This window comes from Sceloporus occidentalis, unplaced genomic scaffold, assembly GCF_023333645.1.
Source record: "Sceloporus occidentalis isolate IW3139 unplaced genomic scaffold, rSceOcc1.0.p SCAF_2, whole genome shotgun sequence".
NCBI lineage: Eukaryota > Metazoa > Chordata > Lepidosauria > Squamata > Phrynosomatidae > Sceloporus > Sceloporus occidentalis.
Genome location: NW_028316982.1, coordinates 6,208,014 through 6,229,218, shown reverse-complemented (window position 1 = coordinate 6,229,218; position 21,205 = coordinate 6,208,014). Strand labels below are relative to the sequence as shown.

Genomic DNA, 21,205 nt, shown 5'->3' with positions numbered 1-21,205 from the left:
ATGTTTAAGTCTAGAAATGTCTCACCATATTGTTACTGGGTGCCTTGGGATATCGAACCTTGAACTCCCAAGTCCTAGTCCAACACTCAAACTGCTATGTCACGCTGGCTCTCAGCCTACAGCTTGACAAATACATATGTTCAGCTTTCAGATGTAAGGGACTTGGTTTGGTAGATCTGGGGGAATTTTGTCCCTCATACTTTTGTCTTTTTTTAAAAAAACAATTTTATCTCATAGGCGAGAGTAAGTGTTCCCTGGAGGAGACACTAGAGAACATTGGAGTCTCTCTGTACACGATGCACGGCTCATGTTCTGCATTAATGGGAAAGGAGAGGGAAGCCAGCTGGGGAGGAATTCAGTGTATGTCTGGTATTCAAAGCTGACATTCCCCCCTTCCCTCCTTTCTACCCGCCTCCCCATCCTCCTCGCTCTTGGCCCTATATGGAGCTGAAAACAGCACCGCCAGGTCACCGGGTGCCTCCTTCCAACAGCAACCAAGTTGGCTCAGCTTTCCAACTTTGTTTGTCTTTGCTGGAAAGCCAAGGGCTCCCTCTAGGAATGGGCTGGAGCCAAAGGGAATAGGGCTGGGTAAGTGCAGAGGGTCCAGGATTCACAGATAATCTTAGACATGGAAGGGACCCTCAAGGGCCATTTAATCCAACCCGCTGCCATGCAGGAATGTACAGCTGCAGCACTCCTGAAAGATGCCCATCCAACGTGTGTGTAAAGGTCTCCAAAGAAGGAGAATCCATCACCTTCCAAAGCAGCCTATTCCCCTGTTAAGTAAATTTTCTACTCAAGGGGTCATACAGACATCCAAGAATAACTCCTCCCCTCCCAGAAAACAAAATCATAAGTTGTTGGAAGTCGACTTTGAATTTTAAAAAATGGGTATTTCTTGGAATGATTAACACAACACAAACCACTTTTATTCTTCTGGCTAGTGAAAGGGTGCAGGGGCTGACTGCCATAAAAACAGACTTATGAGTGCATCTACACTGTAGAAATATCGCAGTTTGACACCAGTGTAACTGCCATGGCTCCATCCTACAGAATCCTGGGATTTGTAGTGTGGTGAGGAACCAGCACTCTTTGGCAGAGAAGACCCTGTAAAACTACAAATCCCAGGATTCCATTGGACGGAGCTTCAGCACTTAAGAAGAAGTCAAACAGCATTATTTCTACAGTGCAGATGCACCTTTTGACAGGTCTTGAGTACAAACCCTGCAGCCTTTTCTTTATCCAAAACCTGCTGCCAGTCAATAGGTGCTACAAGGGAAACAGAATTCTTCCTTTTTCATTCATGCTCTCCTCACCATTCACAATTTTATATCTCTCTATCATTTCCTCCACTTTCCTTATTCAGATACTTTTTCCCTCAACGTGCAAAAGTGTAAGCTCCTTAAATTGTGCTCCAAAACACACATACAAAGAGAGAGTGGTTTATTATTCTCTTACCAGCTAAATACATTCAAACTGCTGGAGGCTGTCTCTTAAAAGAATGTTGGGTCCTTTTTTAGGCCAAATACAATTAGATAATTGCTGGGTCTTCACAAGAAACAAGTTGTTGTTGCTGCTGCTGCTGCTGTTGTATGTCTTCAAGTCATTTCCAACTTAGGGCAACTCAAGGCAAACCTATCATGGTGTTTTCTTGGCAAGATTTGTTCAGAGGGGATTGCCATTACTTTCCTTTGAGGCTGAGAGAGTATGACTTGCCCAAGATCACCCAGTGAGTTTCCATGGTTGAGCAGGGATTTGAACTCCAAAGTCGTAGCCCAACACTCAAACCACTACTACCCTAAAAAAAAAAACATGCCCAATGTTTTGTCTTAACTTTTTCCAGTTTCTAAATTTACTAACAGGCCAGGAAACAAATCACAAAAACCACAACTGAGGTTTATAGTGTAAGAGGTTGGTCTTTGGAAAATCTGCTTTTTCAAAAGCCATGTTTCTGGTCCTCATGACTGGAAAAAGAAACCTAGGAGTTTATCAGACAAGATGAACTGAAAGTATAATCCAATGGCAATCTGAACGCAATCATGGGGTTTAACGTTATTGCGTGATAACCCACTACACACAAATTTGGGCAATGGGAAGTCAGTCCAAACGCAATCCTGGGGTTTCACGTTATTGCGTGATAGACTGCCACACGCAAATTCAGGCAATGGCTATTTTCGGACAATGGGAAGCCAGTTCAAATGCAATTCACGTAATTGCACAAAACTAGTGACTTTAAGTGAATGCGTTCTGGCCCCACTTTCTTTTCATTCGAATTTAAGAGAAATTCCTCCCGTTTGATAAACTCCCTAGTCAACAGTGCAGATTCTCACAAAGGGTAAAATGAAGAAACTGGTGGATATAAAGCAAGGCTGGGGAGGGGCAGGGTTTGTTTTTTTCTTGGACCTACAAAGGGGGAAAAATGAATGCTGCCAGATGTTTATTTCATGCCCTCCGATGTTTCACAGATGCATACTGTAACATGTGAGGCCAAGCAACATCAGAATGTAGTCAAGATGGCAAGAAGAAGAACACACAAGCTAGGAGAGGCTGCAGCAATTTGCTTTTCCCTATGTCTACAGAGAAGGATCAGATTCTGCCTCTTCTTCTTCTCTGCCACCTGATGAATTAACTGAATGCAAACTATTTTTGCACTGTGAACCTGATTTGCAGCAACTGAAATAAGCTGAGGACTAAGGGGAAAGGTGGAAGAAAGAGAGAGAGATTTCTTGTGCCTTCAATTTATTTCTGACTTATGGCGATCTTAACACAACTCTATCATGGGGTTTGTTCATGGCAGGTTTACTATAACACTATAATCACTATGCCACACAAAATTTTAGCTATTTTTTATTTTTCCCCCCTTTTAATTAGCATTTTATATTGTCATTTATTTTATATTGTTATTGTTTTTAATTTATTACTTTTTATGGTTGAGAGGGGGGGTTGGGGTAGGGGATTAATTAGAAATGTGAATTTTAATTGTATATTGTATTTTATTATTATTCTGTTTGCTGTAACCCGCCTTGATCCACAGGGAGAGGAGGGCTATAAATAAAATATATTGTTGTTATTAGGAGGAGGAGGAGGATCTGCCATGCTTACTGTGCTCTTCCTGGCCAAGGTGGCCATGTATCTCCAAGTGTGGCACCTAGTGAGTAGTGACACCCCACCTTAGAGTGTCACCTGCTGTGGTATGCACCCCCCCACACACACCTCTCTAATGATTTCCCTGGCTTCCAGGAAGAAGAAGAAGAAGAAGAAGAAGATGATGATGATGATGATGATGATGATGATGATGATGATGACGACGACGACGACCAGCACTGGGAGTGGTACACCTGGAGAGGGTCTAAGGGGGACACTGGTGGGCCACACTCATTGTCTGCATAATGCCACGACAGAACAATGTTTCTTTAGAAAAAGCATCAAGGAGAAATCCTTAACCTTAGGAAAAGAGCAACCCCATGAGACAGAACTGTGTTATCACCCCATTTTTGCAGCATGAGTGGAGGCTGCGATAGTGGCATGGCTAATACCACCTGGTGAGCTAATTCCAGGAGCAAGATGTAAATCCAGAGCTTCCTTGAATTCCTTGAAATCCTGCTTCTAAGCTACTACGTTACATACTACTGCTTTTACCCCCATGTGTTTTGGCCAAGTTATAAATCTGGAAGTGGGAGGAAAAGTCCCCCCCCCCATCCCTAAAGAGGATGGGAGGAAGGGGAAATTGTGTGTCTGTGTGGAGCATGCGCATGGGAGCATGTGTGCCCGCCTCCAACATTTGCAATGCAATTAAACACAGCTGACCTCAGCTGACCTGAGCTGTGGAGGACGCTTTGTCCAGCCAACAGGCAGAATACAGAAACGTCTCCAACATTCTAGGTTTCCTGCCTCCGAAATCCAGGACTGGCTTAGGCTATTTTTGGCTCATTCTCCCGCCGCCCTCCCACCTTCCAACTCATCGACTTGTGTTTTCTGATGACAAGGAGGGCAGTGTTTCCTTTTCCAAGGGTTTCCCCGTAGCCACATTCCTCTTGTCACTGTTCTATAGGGAACAGAGCAAGATAAAAAGATGGTTTAGAGTATGCAAAAAGAACTGGGGCCATGCTGGATGTTTTCAGATTACAATACCCATCATCCTCAGCCATCACAGACAGGAGGCAGAACTGATATGGCATTACTGTTGACATGTAACTTGCAACTGTGGTTGCCCACCCAGGAGTAACTAGTTATACTCAGCTATATTACTTGCAACTAGTTATTTACAAAGTCTGGCAGATGATTGCAGCCTCTTGTACTTTTCTGGGGGATCTTTTTTTCACAAGACAAGATGGGCACCAGATCAAAAAGGCCTTCCGGTGTAGCTCCTTGTTACAAAAGGTGGGGAAAGTATGGCTCCAAGGCCATGTATGACCAGCCTCTGAGGGTCCATCTACAGTGTAGAAATAATGCAGTTTCATACCACTTTAAGTGCTGCAGCTCCATCCTATGCAATTGTGGGATTTGCAGTTTTGCAAGGTCTTTAGCCTTCTCCGCCAAAGCATGCTGGTATCTCACCAAACTACAAATCCTAGGACTACAAATCCTAGGATTTTATCTTGTTGTATGTATGTAGATTTTAAAATTTTATTGAATTGTATGCTTATTTATGATCACCATGTAAACCGCTTTGATCAGATGGAAAAGCGGTATAGAAATAAAGTATTATTATTATTATTATTTATTAAGGCAGGGCAGTTAAAGTGGGGTCCCACTTGCATTCTTTCTGCAGTGTAGATACACCCTAAGTGCCTTTTTCCTGGAGTTTTTGGGAATATTTTTGGAAGAGAATCTCCTCTGTTAAGCTTGGCATTACTGTTATCAAGTCAGCCTGGGCAATTAAAATGTTTTCTATAAAAGTGAGTGTGGGGTGGAAGCATGCAAACCTTTGGCCAAACACAGGCTCCCAGTGCTGTGCTTGCAGTCTCCCATAACATCTCCACAGGTGATTTATTTCTCACAAAAAGAGAGATTGGAGAAGAATCTTTCACAGCTTGGGTCCAAACTATGTTAGAGACCACATATGAATCTGCCCAAGCTTTAATATCATCAGGGGTAGGGTGCTTTCTCTCCAGTCCACCACAATCACAGGCACAATTGGTGAGGACACAGCAGGCAGGGCCTTCTCAGTGGCTACTCCCAACCCGTGGATCTCCCTGCCACAGTAGATGTGGTTGATCCCCCTCCCTGTCTTTCTTCTGGCAGGTAAAGTATTTAGAGAGGTATTTGATTTTTAATTTGTTGCAGCAGATGGAGCTTTTAGGGAGAGAGGGTGTTGTTTTTTCACTTTATTATGTTTTAGATGTGTTTTTAAAATTGCTTTTAACTTGCATTTTTTTAAAAAAGAATTTGTGTTTTAAATGGAAATCTAGTTTAACTGTTTCTTAAACCACAGAGGGTTTACATAACTGTAAAGCAAGATAGAGATGGTCATATAATCATAAACTCCTAGAGCTGGATGGGACCCCAAGGGCCATCCAGTTCAACCCCATTCTGCCATGCAGGAAGACACAATCAAAGCACTCCTTGTGGCAAATGGCCATCCAGACTGTTTAAAAACCTCCAAAAAAGGAGACTCCACCACACTCCAAAGAAGTCCATTCCACTGTCTAACAGCTCTTACTGTCAGGAAGTTCACCCTAAAGTTTAGGTGGAATCTCTGTTCCTGTACTTTGAATCCATTGCTACATGTCCTATTTGCTGGAGCTGCAGAAAACAAGCTTGTTCCATCCTTAATATGACATCCCTTCAAATATTTAAACAGGGCTATCATATCACCTCTTAACCTTCTCTTCTCCGGGCTAAACATACCAAGCTCCCTAAACTGCTCCTCAGAGGGCTTGATGGTTTTCAGGTTTTTCCCTATTTTGGTCAACCTCCTATGGACACACTGCAGCTTCTCCACATCCTTCTTGGATTGTGGTGCCCAGAACTTGACACAGGTTTCCAGGTGGGTCTGCTCAAAGCACAATAGTGGCATTAATACTTTCCACCTTGCTATCCACACCCTTGCTCAGGTTTTACAAACCCAAGGACTTGGCTTCTTTGACTGAATCAACCCACCTTTAATGGGACCATCCTCTTTTCCTACTGCCTTCTACCTTCCCAAGCATTGCTGTCTTTGGTAGTGAGTCATGCCTTCCCATGTTATGTCTGAAGAATGATAGTCTCAATTTAATCTGTCTGAACCCAAAGGGTGCTCAGCAATGGCTCCTCTTCATCCTGGAAAGAAGTGACCAGTGGGGTGCTATAGGGTTCAGTCCTGGGCCCAGTGCTATTCAACATCTTTATCAATCAAAATTTAAAGTGACCTCAATAGATTAGAAAGGTGGGCCCAAGCTAACAAAATGAATTTCAACACGGAGAAATGTAACATACTGCACATAGGGCAGAAAAATAAAAGGCATTGATATAGGATGGGGAACAACTGGGTTAAGGAGACTGTGTGAAAGGGACCTAGAAGTCCTAGTAGACCACAAGTTGAACATGAGTCAACAGTGCAACGTAGCAGCTAAAAAGGCCAATGCAATTCTAGGCTGCATCAATAGAAGTACAGTGTGCCCACTCCATATACGAGCGCACCATACGCGGCTTCCAGTTTACGTAGAAGTCGTGCTGCAATTGAATGAATGGCATGCATGCCACCACAAGCACAAGCCCCATTCTATCAAGCCTATGTGAAATTTACCTTACGTGCGGTGGTCCAGAATGGATCCCCCGCGTAAGGAAAGGCTCCACTGTATAGTGTCTAACTCAAGGGAAGTAACAGTGCCACTCTATTCTACCTTGGTCAGACCTCATCTAGAATACTGTGCCCAGTTATGGGCACCACAATTCAAAAAACATGTTGAGAAACTGGAGCGTGTCCAAAGGAGGGCGACTAAAATGATGAAGAGTCTGGCAACCATGCCCTATGAGGAATGACTTAGGGAGTTGGGTACGTTTAGCCTGGAGAAGATACAATTAAAGGGTAATATGATTGCCCTGTTTAAGTATTTAAAGGATGGAGCAACCTTGTTTTCTGCTGCTCCAAAGAACAGGACTCAGAACAATGGATACAAGCTACAAGAAAAGAGATTCCACCTCAACATTAGGAGGAACTTTCAGACAGTAAGAGCTGTTTGATAGTGAAAGATGCTCCATTGGAGAGTGGGGATTGGTGGAAGATGCTCCATAGGAGAGAAGGGGGTTGGACTGGATGGCCCTTGTGGTCTCTTCCAACTCTGATTCTATGATTCTATGATTCTAATCATCTTGGCTCCTATGGAGAGCTCAGGCTTGATTTGCACTTGAGCCAATTTATTTGGGAGGGTTTCCTAGTCAAAAAAAATACACATTTATAAGATCACTGTAAATCGAAGCTGATTTGATGGCAAACAACAATAAACATTTGCCATAGAAATCTAGATGCACTCATAAAATCAGGTCCTACAAATGCAAAGCAGGAGGCCTGGTCTTATTCTGAGCACTGCCAATATGTTCAGGACACGATGTAGCCAATGTTAACTGTTTTGAAATTCTACTAATTCCAATGTATGAGAGGGGGAAAGAGAGAGGGAGAGATGAGCACAGAGTTCCTGATGCCCTACTATCACCAATGAGATGTCAAAATGGCAAAACCTGGATGAGATGAGACCCTGGAAGTCCCTTGCAACAAAATTCTGTTTGAGGCCACCTTGGCTGATGCATCCTGTCGACTTTATAAATGCATCCTGTTGACTTTATATTATTATCAGCAGCATCAAAAGGCATGGGACACATACCTTGCTTCAAAACTCAAAACTAACCAGCAGAAACAGGAGGAGAGTGAGCGACAAGAGACACCCAACCTACTCCACTTCTGAGGAATATCCCTCCTCCTCTGCCAGATGCAAAGAGAAGCATTAAATAAGCCCCAAAATAACTCCTGTGCTTTCTCGAAACTAGAAATTGTTCCCTCCTCCGGGGATTCAGTTGCACGGAACCAAAGGGATTGATCAGCCAAATGTGTCAGGTCAGCCCTTGTTCTAAAATTTCCGCTCTTGCTTGCATCCGGCATGCATTATTTACTCTCCCAAAGAGCAGAACACACATACGCAGCAAGGAGACCAACAGAAGGGCAGAAGAAGAGTCTGCAAAGGGCAAAGCTTTAGACAAGCCAACACGCAACCTGCTTTTGTGGGAGGGCAGGATATGCAACACTTCATGGGGGCTCTGCACACATGCAAATACACACCATGAGCAATTGTGGCTGCAAGCCACCTGCCCCACAAAGACACAAACCTGTTGTTCTTGTTACTGGGGTTCCTTCCAACTCTATGACTCTAGAAGACTCCTGCAGTTTTAGTATAACAACCCCACTGCAGCCCTTCCCCTTCCCTTTTAAAGGCTGTGCAGAAGAGGGAATTAATGGGCTACCATCCACTTTCATTTTTTCTGGATGTTATTTTTGGCAGTCTGTCAGGCAGACCATCCAGAGCAGGGGTAGGCAACCTGCGGCCCGCGGGCCGGATGCGGCCCGGCAAGGCCTTGGGACCGGCCCCAGCCCGGTCCTGCTGCCAATTGCCGCCGGAGCCTTTGGCCTCTCACGTGAGGGCGTGAGGCCTTTGGCCTATCAGGAGGAGGCGGGCAAGGGGGGGCAAGCGGCGGGCAAGGGGGGCAGTTGTCTATAGAAGCCTCCAAAACATGCATTTATATTAACATTATTTTAAAAAATGAGCAAATTTTTTAGCATGTCCTCCATTTTTTTAAAGTGTCCTCCATTTCAAAATTTTGTCCTAGATTTGTCCCGGTTTATTTATTTAATTATTTTTTAAAAAAATTATTTAATTATTTTTTGGGGGCTTCGGCCCCCCAGTTGTCTAAGGGACAGCAACCCGGCCCCTGGCTCAAATAGGTTGCCTACCCCTGATCCAGATGTTCCCAAGGGAATATAAAAATGGCCTGCAGACTGCTGTAGTTGCCCACTCATGGTTTATAGCTACCTTATCAGGATTGGTTTTCAATGGTCAGAGTTGGTCAATTGTTGCTTTTCATTCATCCTGTAAAACAGGTCTGTTCATGAAGTTGTTGTTGGTTTTGGTACTGTTTAGTCAAATGTCAAGTTTTGCAGCCTATGCTTTCATAGACTTGGTCTACTCCCTCAGATGCACGGAGTGAATTGGTGCCCAGGAAGGCCTTAATAAACAGACCCTATGAATAGCCATAGAAATGCAAAACTGGTGGGTATGGTATTAAGATGACAAGTTCAGTTTTAATAATGGTCATTGAAGGACAAAAGCAAGAGGAAGGATGTTGCCTACAGCCAAAGTGGGTGGATGACCACATGAATGGTGGAGGGGAATGTGATGTGTGCACGCTGGGAACCAAAAAGCTAACATGGGTAAGAAAAGAGACAGTTGCACTACCTTAAGTTCATTGGAAAAATCCACAAAAACGTAATGAATTCATAGCTCAAGTATGGATTCATGCATACAAATTCGTTCATACAGAATTCAGACACAAAGCATTCAGAGGTCTGGTTGGTGCCAGCATTAGTGTCTTTCTCTGCATCTAATACCTCCAATTCCCTCTGTAATTCCTCTCAAAATGGTGACAGGATGTCACATCACATCTCTTCCTGTCACCATTTTTAGAAAAACTAAAAAGAGCCACCTGTCAGTGACCCTTGGTTTTATTCATTTATTTACAGCAGTCATTCCCAAACTTTGGTTCTCCGGATGTTTTGGACTTCAGCTCCCAGACTTCCTGATGGATGTCCCAAACACATGGAGGACCAAAATTTGGGAAACACTGATTTGCAATATCCTTTCATTCCTCCAGAAAGTTCAGGTCAGGATATATTCCTCTCTCCATTTTATCATCATGACAAGCCCTGAAAGGTATTTCAGCAGGAAAACTGGGCCAAGATCAACAACTGAGCTTCTTTGCTGTTGGAAGATTTGAAACCAAGTCTCTCTGCCCTGAGTCCAAAACCTCATTCAGTGCACTTGTCCCTTATTCGTCATACCAAAATAGTATTTGCTGCTTATGGGTCAGAACCATTGCTTCAAAGGTCATGATTATTTGACATCCATGCTCTCAGTTCTGATAATGCCTTACCAGAAATCCTCTATTCAGTCCAGATTCCCTCAGTCCCGAATGAATGCTTGAGTGTTGGGAATGCAGGGGAAGACTTCTGAAGGGGCCTAGAAAGTAAACAAAACAAGAGGTTTAAACTTAAAAATGTACACGTCCTAGACATAAGAATGCAGACACGATAACCTATAAGCAACTTGTTTGAAATATAACACTTAAGAAATTGTACGATTTGGGGGAATATACTTCGAGGTAACAGGAAGTAAAAAGAGAAACTGATATTAAAAAAAGAGAATATTGAAATGTATGGGTATAGTGTTTGGGAATTGTTTTTAAAGTGACTTTGGAAGTACTGATCTGTGAATTTCAATATATTTTCTGATACTATGTAGTAACTTGAAGCTTTTTTATTGTTTTTTCATATAAAACGCTTTTATAAATAAAAAAAGAAAAAAAAGTAGGACAATAAAAAGGATCCTAAGGATGCTATGCAAGGGGGGGGAAATGTACACGTCCTGCATTCAAGCTTCAGAACATTGCTCAAGCACTACAAAATGCATCATTAACCAGCCTTGGGAAAATCTTTGCATCCTATGTGTCCTGCTTGCATAAGAAATCTTAAATCCCATTGCCAGTCTCAAGGAGAGGAGACCCACTGAAGCAATGGGGTTTACACAAGCTTTGAATCACTTCTCACAAACTGATTCAGTCAGTCTAGTTGGAATTAGCCATCCGATGTAGACCAAGAATGGGAATCATGCAACTGCCCAGGTGTTGCTGGATTGTGACTCCCAGCATACCTATTGTTTGGTCCTGCTAGGTAGTAGCTGCTGGGCTTTCCAGTCCAACAGCACCTGGGTGCATGATATAGTACTCTCCTCTGATTTAGACCACAATTTTATAAAAATCCACATTATAGAGACAGGACACTGCAAAAATAAAATTAAGCCATTCTTCCAAAGCACATCACCCCGTAGTGAGTGTTAAATTACCTGCACACCATCCAACCTGATCTCTCACTTGGCTAATATTAGGATTATTATGTTCCCCCTGCCCCCATCTCTTTATTTCTGCTTTTTGCCTTAGAAGCAGTTCTTCTTAGTGCAGATATCATCTAGTTTTCAAACATAGGTACAGAGATCTCTAAGGGGAGAATAGTCATTGCTTCACCTTCAATGAAAGATAAAAAGTTTTCTTTATATCCAACACAGTCTGACCTATTCTGTTGACATTTCCTTTTCTAAACCTGTGGCTTCTGCCTCTGTATATTTAATTGTATTGATATATTTCATCATATTTGTACTGAATGCATCTGTTCATATTGTGTTCATATTGTCCTGCAGAGGATATATGGATGGGCTGATCATGGACAACAAGGAACATTGGACTTAGGCTGCATCTACGCCTCAGAAATAATCCAAGATGACATCACTTTATCTGCTATGGCTCAGTGCTATGGAATTCTGGGAACTGTAGTTTTGAGAGACATTTAGCCTTCTCTATCAGAGAACTCTGGGGCCTCACCAAACTACAGTTGCCAGAATTTCACAGCATTGAGCGAGACCTGAGCATCCACAGATTTTGGTATCCACAGAGGATCCTAGAACCAAACCCCAGAAGATACCAAGGGTCCACTGTAGCAAAATGAAAATGATCCAGAATTCCAAAATCTGAAATAGTCCAGAACTGAAAAATTGTCCACATGGCGGGCTGAGATAGTGACACTGTTGCTTTCTCATGGTTCAATGTATGGAAACATTTGTTTCATGCACAAAAATATTTAAAATATTGTGTATAAGATTACTTTCAGGCTATGTGTATAAGGTGTATACAAAACACAAATGAATTTCATGTTTATACTTGGGTCCCATCTCCAAGACATCTCCTTATGTAGATGCAAATATTCTAGAATCTGAAAAAATACAAAATACAAAATACAAAACATAGCCCTAAGCATTTTGGATAAGGGAAACTCAGTCTATAATATAGTTGGCCCTCCATGTCCATGGATTTTTTTATCCATGGATTTGAGCATCCACGGTTTGAAAATATTCCAAAAATTATAAATTCCAAAAGGCAAACACTGATTTAGCCACTTTATATACGGGACACTATTTTACTATGCAATTATATATAATGGGACTTGAGCATCCACGGATTTTGGTATCAATGAGAAGTCCTGGAATCAAACCAAGGGCTCACTGTAATAATAGTGTGCTTTAATTTATCTACCACACTGGAAAGAACACAAACTTTGAGGTTTTCTTCATACAACAGAAGCAACTACGTGTAAAAGGTGCTCTGATTTGAGGAACAACCTAGTCCCCTGATCTCTTTTTTGTTGCCAACACTCAAGCCAGGTATGGTGAGCCAATGAATGAATGATCTCAGCCAAAGCATTTCCAGAAAGCAAGGGTCCCTCTTCCCATCAAAGAGACGCAGGTGCTTTTGCCACAAAACCTCTCTTTTCAGAAATTAATGACTTAAATCAAGCTGTGTCCCAGCCCACCTCTGAGATTGTTAATGCAGGACAAAAATTTGCAACAGACAAAAGGGCAATTTTCCCCTTCAGTGTGCAACCACAGCCTTGGGTGTTCTCCACAACAGACATGAGCAAAATGGGGATGATGGGACCCACTTTTGGAGCCTCTGAAGCCTTCCAAACCTGCACTTCCCCAACCCCAACACCTTCCAAACTCTACTAAAAAAATGCAGCATCATTTTCAGATATCGTTTGCCAGAAAAAATACACAGAGAGCCCCCCAAAACATTCAAAAACACCCCGAACCTTACACCAAAAGCCCTCCAAACCTCAAAATACTGTGGTTTTGGGGGGTAATTCGTGTGTGCCTTCAAGTCATTTCCAACTTATGGTGATCCTAAGGAGAATCTATCATGGGATTTTCTTGGCACGATGTGTTTAGATAGAGTTTGCCTTGCCTTTGCCTTCCTCTGAGGCTGAGAGAGTGTGAGCTGTCCAAGTATGGGTATGGCTAGATCAGCTACTTATTTGAATCAACTTGGGAATCCATCTGCATTGTAGAACTAACGGAGCTTGACACCACTTTAAGTGCTGTAGCTCCATCCTATGGACTCCTGCGGTTTGCAGAATTCAAAAACATAGTCTGGAAAATCAGCATGCAAAGTGATCTTGCAGCACCTTTGAGATTAACTCAAAGACAGAAGTTGGTAGACGTTGGTATCATGAACTTTTGTAGACTTGACCCTTCTTCCTCAGATGCATGTAGTTTTGCAAGATCTTTAGCCTTCTCTGCCAAAGAAGTCTAGTGTCTCACCAAACTACAAATCCCAGGATTCTGTAGGATGGAGCCATGGCTGTTCAAATAGTGTCAATCTGCACTATTTCTACAGTGTAGATGGACCCTAAGTCATATCTCTTGGCCTGATACACACTAACCCTGACCTACCAAGCATCTGCTGCTGTGAGCAAAAGGGATCTGTTCTCCTCTTCATCAGGATGCAGCACAGTTGTATTTCCCCTCCTATTACCACCAACAATCTCCAGTGCAACAATCAGAAGCAGAATTGCTCCCTGCATAGGAGATCACTGGCAGCAGAGAGATGGAAACAGCAGTGTGGCCCAATCGACAGGAGAACAGACCTCTATCACTCACAGAGGCTGCTGCCTGGTAAGACAGCTTTGGAGGACTTTCACAATCCCTATATATATTTGCTACACTATTGTCATGATTATGAATATGTAAGAATTTTAAATACAAATCAGTTATAATTGACTAACCCTAGCATTTGCAACTGTGATCCTGAATACCAGTCTAAAACAATATTACAGGATGAGTCTCCCTTATTCGGAATTCCGAAATCCAAAATACTCCAGAACCCCAAAATTGTCCACATGGTGGGCTGAGATAGCGACACCTTTGCTTTCTGATCATTCAATGTTCACAATTTTTTTTCATGCACATAATTATTAAAAATATTTTGTATAAATTTGTCTTCATGCTATGTCTATAAGGAGTATTTGTTGTGGTGGTGGTAGTTGTTTTGCCATCAAGTCATTTCCAACTTATGGCAACCCTGAGGCAAACCTATGAGAGAGTTTTCTTGGTAAGATTTATTTAGAGGAGGTTTTCCATTGCCTTCCTCTGAGACTGAGAGCATGTGGCTTGCTCAGGGTCACCCAGTGGGTTTCATGGTCCATCTGGGAATTGAACACTAGTTGCTAGAGTTGTAGTCCAACACTCAAACCACTAAGCCATGCTGACGCTCTCTCAATAAGGAGTACACAAAACATACATGAATTTCACGTTTCGACTTGGGTTCTATCTACAAGATATCTCCTTATGTAGGTACAAATATTCCAAAATCTGGGGATAAAATCCAAAATCCAAAACACTTCTGGTCCCAATCATTTCAAATAAGGAAAACTCAACATGTATTAAAAATAATTTCACATTTGGGGAGCCACAGCTAAGGAGGCCCAGGGTAGACAATGCGTCTACTCTGGCACTGTCTCCACGGAATATCTGTGGATCTCCTGGATCTTTTCCCACCAGCTGCTCCTTGAACCACTTAACTGGAGATGATGTCAGGCAAAGAGACTCAGACTATCTGTTCCGAAGGCCAGACATGTGGTCTTTCATTGAACTAGAGGGTCTCTCCCTCCCGCCCTGTGAACATCCACAGTTGCCTTACACCAAGGCGTTTATGAGGGCCAGGCATGCTGAAATCTGAACCTGTTTTCCATGAACTGAAGAGCTGAACTCAACATGCACTTGCATTGCAGGCTTCATGGCAAGCAAGCTGAGAAATGCCTTTGCAATCAGGGACATCTTAGCCTCTGGGAGGCATTCACACAGCAGACCCAAAAAACATCTCAGGCTCGTGATCTGGTCTCTTCGTCACTTGCCTTTTAAACACAACAGAGTCCCCTACAAACATGTCTCCCTGGCCAACCCAAGACTGTGGATCCAAACAGTCAAAGAGGCGGCATCCCCAAATAGTGCTACATGTTCCATGAGAATGTTTCACCAAGTCAGCGATCACATTTCCAGTTCTCTTAGGTCTCTAATTTAGGTTATGGGTCAGCGTCAAAAAAGGACGTTACTCAAGTTTGTGAAGTTTCAATGGGCTTGTGCTAGAGATATATTCATTGGATTGTGTCCATCGCAACTGTTGTATTCTGTGTTGTGGTGTTATGCTCCAGTCAGGAACACTGGGAATAACTCTAGCACATGAAAGGAGGATGAATGAAAATCTTTCCATCCAAGGATCCTCTACAGGAATTCTTTATTTCGATTTCTTATAGGTCTGAATCCTAGAGCCAGTGTGGTTTAGTGGTTTGGGCATTTAACTATGATTATAGAGATCAGGGGTCAATACCCCACTCATCCAGGGAACCCCAGTGGGGGGCCCTTGGACAAGTCACCCCCTTTCAGCCCAAGAAAACCATGTAACAGGGTCACCATAAGTCAGAAATGACTTGATAGCTGCAATCCAAGCACTCCCAACAGATGGCCATACACCTTTTGCTTCAAAAGGAGGCTCCACCACCATCCAAGGCAGCAGCGTCTTCCACTGTCAAACAGACCCTACCATAAAGAAGTTCTTCCTAATGCTGAGGTGGAATCTCTTTTCCTGTAGCTTGAACCCACTGCTCCATATCCTAGTCTCTGGAGCAGCAGAAATCAATCTTGCTCTATCCTCAATATGACATCCTTTCAAATATTTAATATCAGGTGCTGGAGACCCTGTCTCAGAGGAAGGAACTCAGAAAACCACCTCTGCAGATTCCTTTCTAAAGAAAACTCTATGAAGTTCATGGGTCTGACATACAACATGAAGGCACATAATAGCACCATGCAGATATTATCACCACAGTACAGATCTTCCCAAAGGAACCAGATGCCATCTGATTTTGGAAGCAAAGCATGCCCAGCCCTGGTTAGTACTTGGATGGGAGACTGCCAACAAATACCAGGAAACATTTTAGAGGAAGGAACTTGCAAAACCATCTCTGAGGATTCTTTGCCTTAGAAAACGCTGTGAAATTGATGAGGTCCCATAAGTCAACAGGTGACTTGAAAGCATGTATACACATAATACAACACAGGGGCTAAAAACCCTAAAGGCCCCAGATCCTGCCTGATGTAGGTGAGTATTGGATGGCAGAGCACCAAGGAATACCAGGTGCTGTAGGTTATATTTTCAGAAGCAGGAACTGGCAAAATCACCTCTGCCTAAGAAAACCCTTTGAAATTAACGGGGCCACCCTAAGTTGGCACGTGGTTTGGAAGGCATGTGCAAACACACACACACGTATATTTATTACACTGATTTACTATTTTAAGCAAACATTAAACAGAAGGCAGAAGACAGATGACCTTAAAACTCAAAACATAATGAGCCAGAGAAAGAAGTAACTTCTAAAAAATATGTTCCTGGGCTGTATTTGGCATGCCAGCTCAAAAGAGGGTCTGGGGCTCAGCTCCTGGTGGAGAGAGCTGTGCGATAGTGTGAACAAGGTCAGAAGCATCTCTGGAGATGAACTCAAGCAAAGCACATGATGAGGAAGATTATTTTTGAGTGTCAGCTCCTGCTGGGAAGAAGGATCTAGGGTTACATTTACAAAGCTAAGCGGAAACCCCAGAGCCCGTCCTGTTTATGGGCTGATGCCGACCGGCGGCTAAACAACCCCATGCCTTGTGCCCAGAGGATGGCAATCTGAGCAATGAAACAGGTGTCACCATAATTAAGTGTCTGTTACACTATATGCCTGAGAGAAGGACATAAAACTGCCACTGCCCACTCTTGCCTCCCAGCTCAACCCGTGCCATCCCACAATGGACACAACAACCCGACTGATCAATTTTGTATCACAGCCACAGAGAAGCTGAGAATGTACAACATGCATTCTGGCCCTTGAAGCAGCTGGTGCCAGATGCTGTGGCTGAGACAAGGATGAAAGGTCCCTCGTGTTGAGCTCCTTTCGACTACATCTGACCTGTATTTATCTTTTGTACGGGCTGTGCCCATGCCCTGATGGCCGTTGCAAAATTCTTACTGAAGCTCAAAGTCTTGGTAACACTTGTGATGTTCTGACAGCTGAGTGTGTTCATTTAACACTAGGGAGAATGTGTGAGAGATCTGAGTCTTCTCCTTGCAGGGCCATAAAGTCGCAGAGCTGGAGGTGACCCAAAGGGCCATCTAATCCAACCTCCCAGATAATGTAGGGATCCAAAACTAAACAACCCTGAGAGGTGGGCATCTGACCTCTGTTTAAAGACCAGTGAAGAAGGGTAGTCTATATACAGTTAAATATCTTCTGCCATCAGGAATTTTTTTCTCCTAAGATTTAGTTGGAATCTTTCTCAGAGACTGAATCCACAAGTTGAACAAACCAGCTCCCTAAGCCTCATAGGGCTTGGTGGCTTTGAAACCTTTCACCATGTTGGTTGGCCTCTTCTGGTCCCATGTATTTCAATGGCCGCACACGTGCCCTTTTGTTCCCTCCCTGCTCACTGTCTGTAAAAAGTGAGGTCGCAGATCCTAAGGCTGTGAAAAAGGAGGCTGGATGGCCATCTGTCAGGGATGCTTTGATTTGGATTTCCTGCATGGCAGGGGGTTGGACTGGATGGCCCTAGTGGTCTCTTCCAACTCTACGATTCTATGATTCTATGATTCTATGATTCTATGATTCTATGATTCTATGAGGGATGACTGTACTTCTGCATTAACCTTGAATTTAATTAACTGTGACTCTTTAAGTCTCTGCTGTCTCTGCCTTGGAAAGAAAAGTCTGTACGCACATGATTAAGACTTCAATGTCAGGTACCAGGGATCCTAAATATTCATTGATATTTACATACCCTCCAACATTTCACAGGTGAAAACTGGGAGACGTGGCAATCATGCATCACCAGAACAGGGTCAAGATGGCAAACCTACTGATGAGTTAGAACACAGGAGCTAGGAGAGGCTGCAGCGGTTTGGTTTTGCCTGAGCCATCTGGAAAGGGTGAGATTCCACCCCCTTCTCTACTTGAGTGAATTGTGTGCAAACTAATTTAACAGAGGTGATATGATAGCTCTGTTTAAATATTTGAAGGGATGTCACAATGAGGATAGAGCAACCTTGCTTGCTGCAGCTCCAGAGAATAGGACCCAGAGCAATGGATGCTAACTACAGGAAAAGAGATTCCATCTAAACATTAGGAGGAACCTCCTGACAGCAAGAGCTGTTCGACAATAGAACACATTCCCTCGGACTCTGATGGAGTCTCCTTCTTTGGAGGTTTCTAAACAGAGGCTTTGATTAGTATTCCTGCATGGCAGGGGAGTTGGACTGGATAACCTTGGAGGTCTCTTCCAACTCTATGATTCCATGACACTCAGTTTGAAGCAACTGAAGTAAGCTGAGGAAAAATGGGGAAGTGGGAAGAGAATTGAGGACATTTTAAAAGGAGCTGAAGAAATGGGAAGGCAGAGGACCAATATGGACTGTTGCTGCCAAAGCAGAGCCATAGGAGGATATGCTGTCCTCCCAGTCTGTTAAGCTCATAGCCAACTCCCTCCAACCTTATCCCAGTTCAGCTAAACCCAGGAGCTTTCCCCAACTGCCCTCCTGTGGGTTTGCAATTCCTTGGCTTTTTAAACATGGTCTCCTGACTCGGAGATCAAAACCAGTTAAGTGGGAATTAGGAGGAAAGCGCAGACAGGCAGCTGCTCTCTGACTGGAGGCAGAAAACGTTTTCTGGCAGGAAGAAATAACATGCCTTCTCGCGCATCGTGCCAGAAGATATAAGTACCAAAACAATCCAAGAGACATACGCTTGGGAGTCTCTCTCTCTCTCTCTCTCTCTCTCTCTCTCTCTCCCCTCCCTCCTTTGCATGACTCTTTTCATGGTTTCTACCATGCGCCCCCTCTCTCAAAGGTTTCTGTCACTGTGTGCTCTCAGCAAGATATTTTTAAATCTCTCGCTGCAGCTCATAACTGCGAGTGTATCAGCCAAAATACCTCCCACTGAAGGGAGTTATATATAGATTGGTGCACAGCCAGCAAGCGCGCATCAGAAGTACAACATGCAGCCAATGCAGGTCAAGTTGTAAATGTCTGCAACTAAAGGAACTTAAGAAGGGCTCAGCTGGGTTCAAACCCCATGGCACAGCACAGCACAGCAAGGCTGGCATTGTGTCTTCTGCCAGGGTCATACTCAGCATTGTTCAAAAGCAAGGCACAGAGGCATTATGTCTATCTTCTATATACTTACCTTGTTGACAGTAGACAGAGTGATGTTCTGCCGAAATGTAAGTGGCTCAGCTTTCCACCTATCTTGGCAAGGAGCCATGAATGGAACATGAACCAGATTCATTTGCAATGAAACTATTGGTGCATCTCACCCAGTACTGCTTGTTCCAATAGACTGGGGGCTTAGAAGGTCAGGGTCAAGAAGGGGTCTTTGCTGGGTCTCTTCACCTACCTTCAATCATCCAGTAGGCCCAAACTTGGAGCCTTATTTACTTTATTTATATGAATGATTTCTATCTCACCTTTCTTCCCATGCAGGATCAAAGGTGGCCTTCAAGAGATCAACTGTGTCCTTAACAACTCAGGTTTGGGTGCTTGGTAGGGACAGAGTGATCAGACATCCTTTGATCTTTTGGAAAAGTGGTATATAAATAAAATTTATTATCATCATCATCATCATCATCATCATCATCATCATCATCATCCTTTTCCCAGACACATCCTACGTTTCAACCTTCTGTCCAGGAGGAATTCGAAAATGTCCTCCATTCTGAGCAGGGCTAAGAAGCATGAATTTATATTTATATGAGTGTTTTCAGCTTCTATTTTAGAATGTTCTCCATTTTGAAGTGGCTTGTCCTCCTTTGTGGTTAGGACATCTGGTCACCCTGGGTGGGGATATAAATCTTTACTACAGCCTTAAACACAAGAACAAATCAACAGGTCTCTCCCTACTAAGTGAGATGATCAGAATATTTGTGTATTTTTCAGAAGTTTTCTTCTGCAATCATCGAACTGCATTTTAAAAGGACAAATAAGACATACACATTTTAAAACAACCCACATTTAAAATTCATCATCTAATTTACAGTTTAAAAATCATCTGGATAAACCTACCAGAAAAGATTGGCCAACTCAAGGATGTAGCTATTTTTTACCATTTCACTCCTAAAACTGTTTCACTTGCTTCATTCGCATCTGAGTCACTATGCCTACTCCTTTTTCTTAGGATGCCTAAACTGTGGAGTTTATCACATATGAGGAATTTCTCTTAATTTCGAATGAAAAGAAAATGGGGCCAGAACACATTCACATAAAGTCGCTAGTTTAGTGAAATTACGTGAATGCTCATTGCATTTGAACTGGCTCCCCATTGCCCAAAAATAGCATGCCATTGCCCGAATTTGCATGTGGCGGTCTATCACGCAATAACGTGAAACCCCATGATTGCGCTCGGAGTGACTTCCCATTGCCCGAATTTGTGTGTGGCGGTCTATCACGCAATAATGTTAAACCCCATGACTGCGTTCAGACCGCCATTGGATTAGACTTTCAATTTCCCTTGTCTGATAAACTCCATAATCTCTAAATGCTCATCTGAAGTTTTAAGTTTCTGCAGCGTTACAAATCAAGGGACTGAAGGAAAATTTTTTAGTGGGGGCAGAATATTATTTGTGAAGCAATAGTCTCATTTTGCATACAGATACCCTCTGATTGAACTGGACTGTATAGATGTCCTGCAGACTGCAGTTGGGTCCCAAAAATGTAGCTGTTCAGGACTTACTCTGTGCAAAATTTGCACATTTTGTCCAAAAAGCAGCATTTTTCTGTGCAGAAAATAAATATTTCTATAAGAAAATATAATTTTCAGTGCTGAAAATGCCCCTTCCTGTTTAGAAGACACTGCTTTCCACACCAAAAAAACATGCAAATTTTGCACAGAATTTTGCATAGAATGAATCGACTGTAAATAATCTTCAAAAAGAATTACTATAAAGAGCTGTGCTTAATAGATTTCAAACTGTTGAGACTGTGAAATGATAGTGATAGGAAATCAAAAGTTGTATATATCAAGCTAAAACAAATGTTCTATGAAACCAGATGT

At 42.9% G+C, this 21,205-nt stretch overlaps 1 protein-coding gene across 1 annotated transcript in view; it reads right to left on the bottom strand.

The window, feature by feature from the left end:
* The window catches only part of LPP (LIM domain containing preferred translocation partner in lipoma), a 319,004-nt gene that overhangs the window by 233,020 nt on the left and 64,779 nt on the right, over window positions 1-21,205 (bottom strand). Inside the window, exon 3 of the mRNA XM_089508677.1 lies at window positions 10,120-10,205. The gene's annotated coding sequence lies outside the window, so the exon portion shown is untranslated. The remainder of the gene's footprint in view (window positions 1-10,119; window positions 10,206-21,205) is intronic.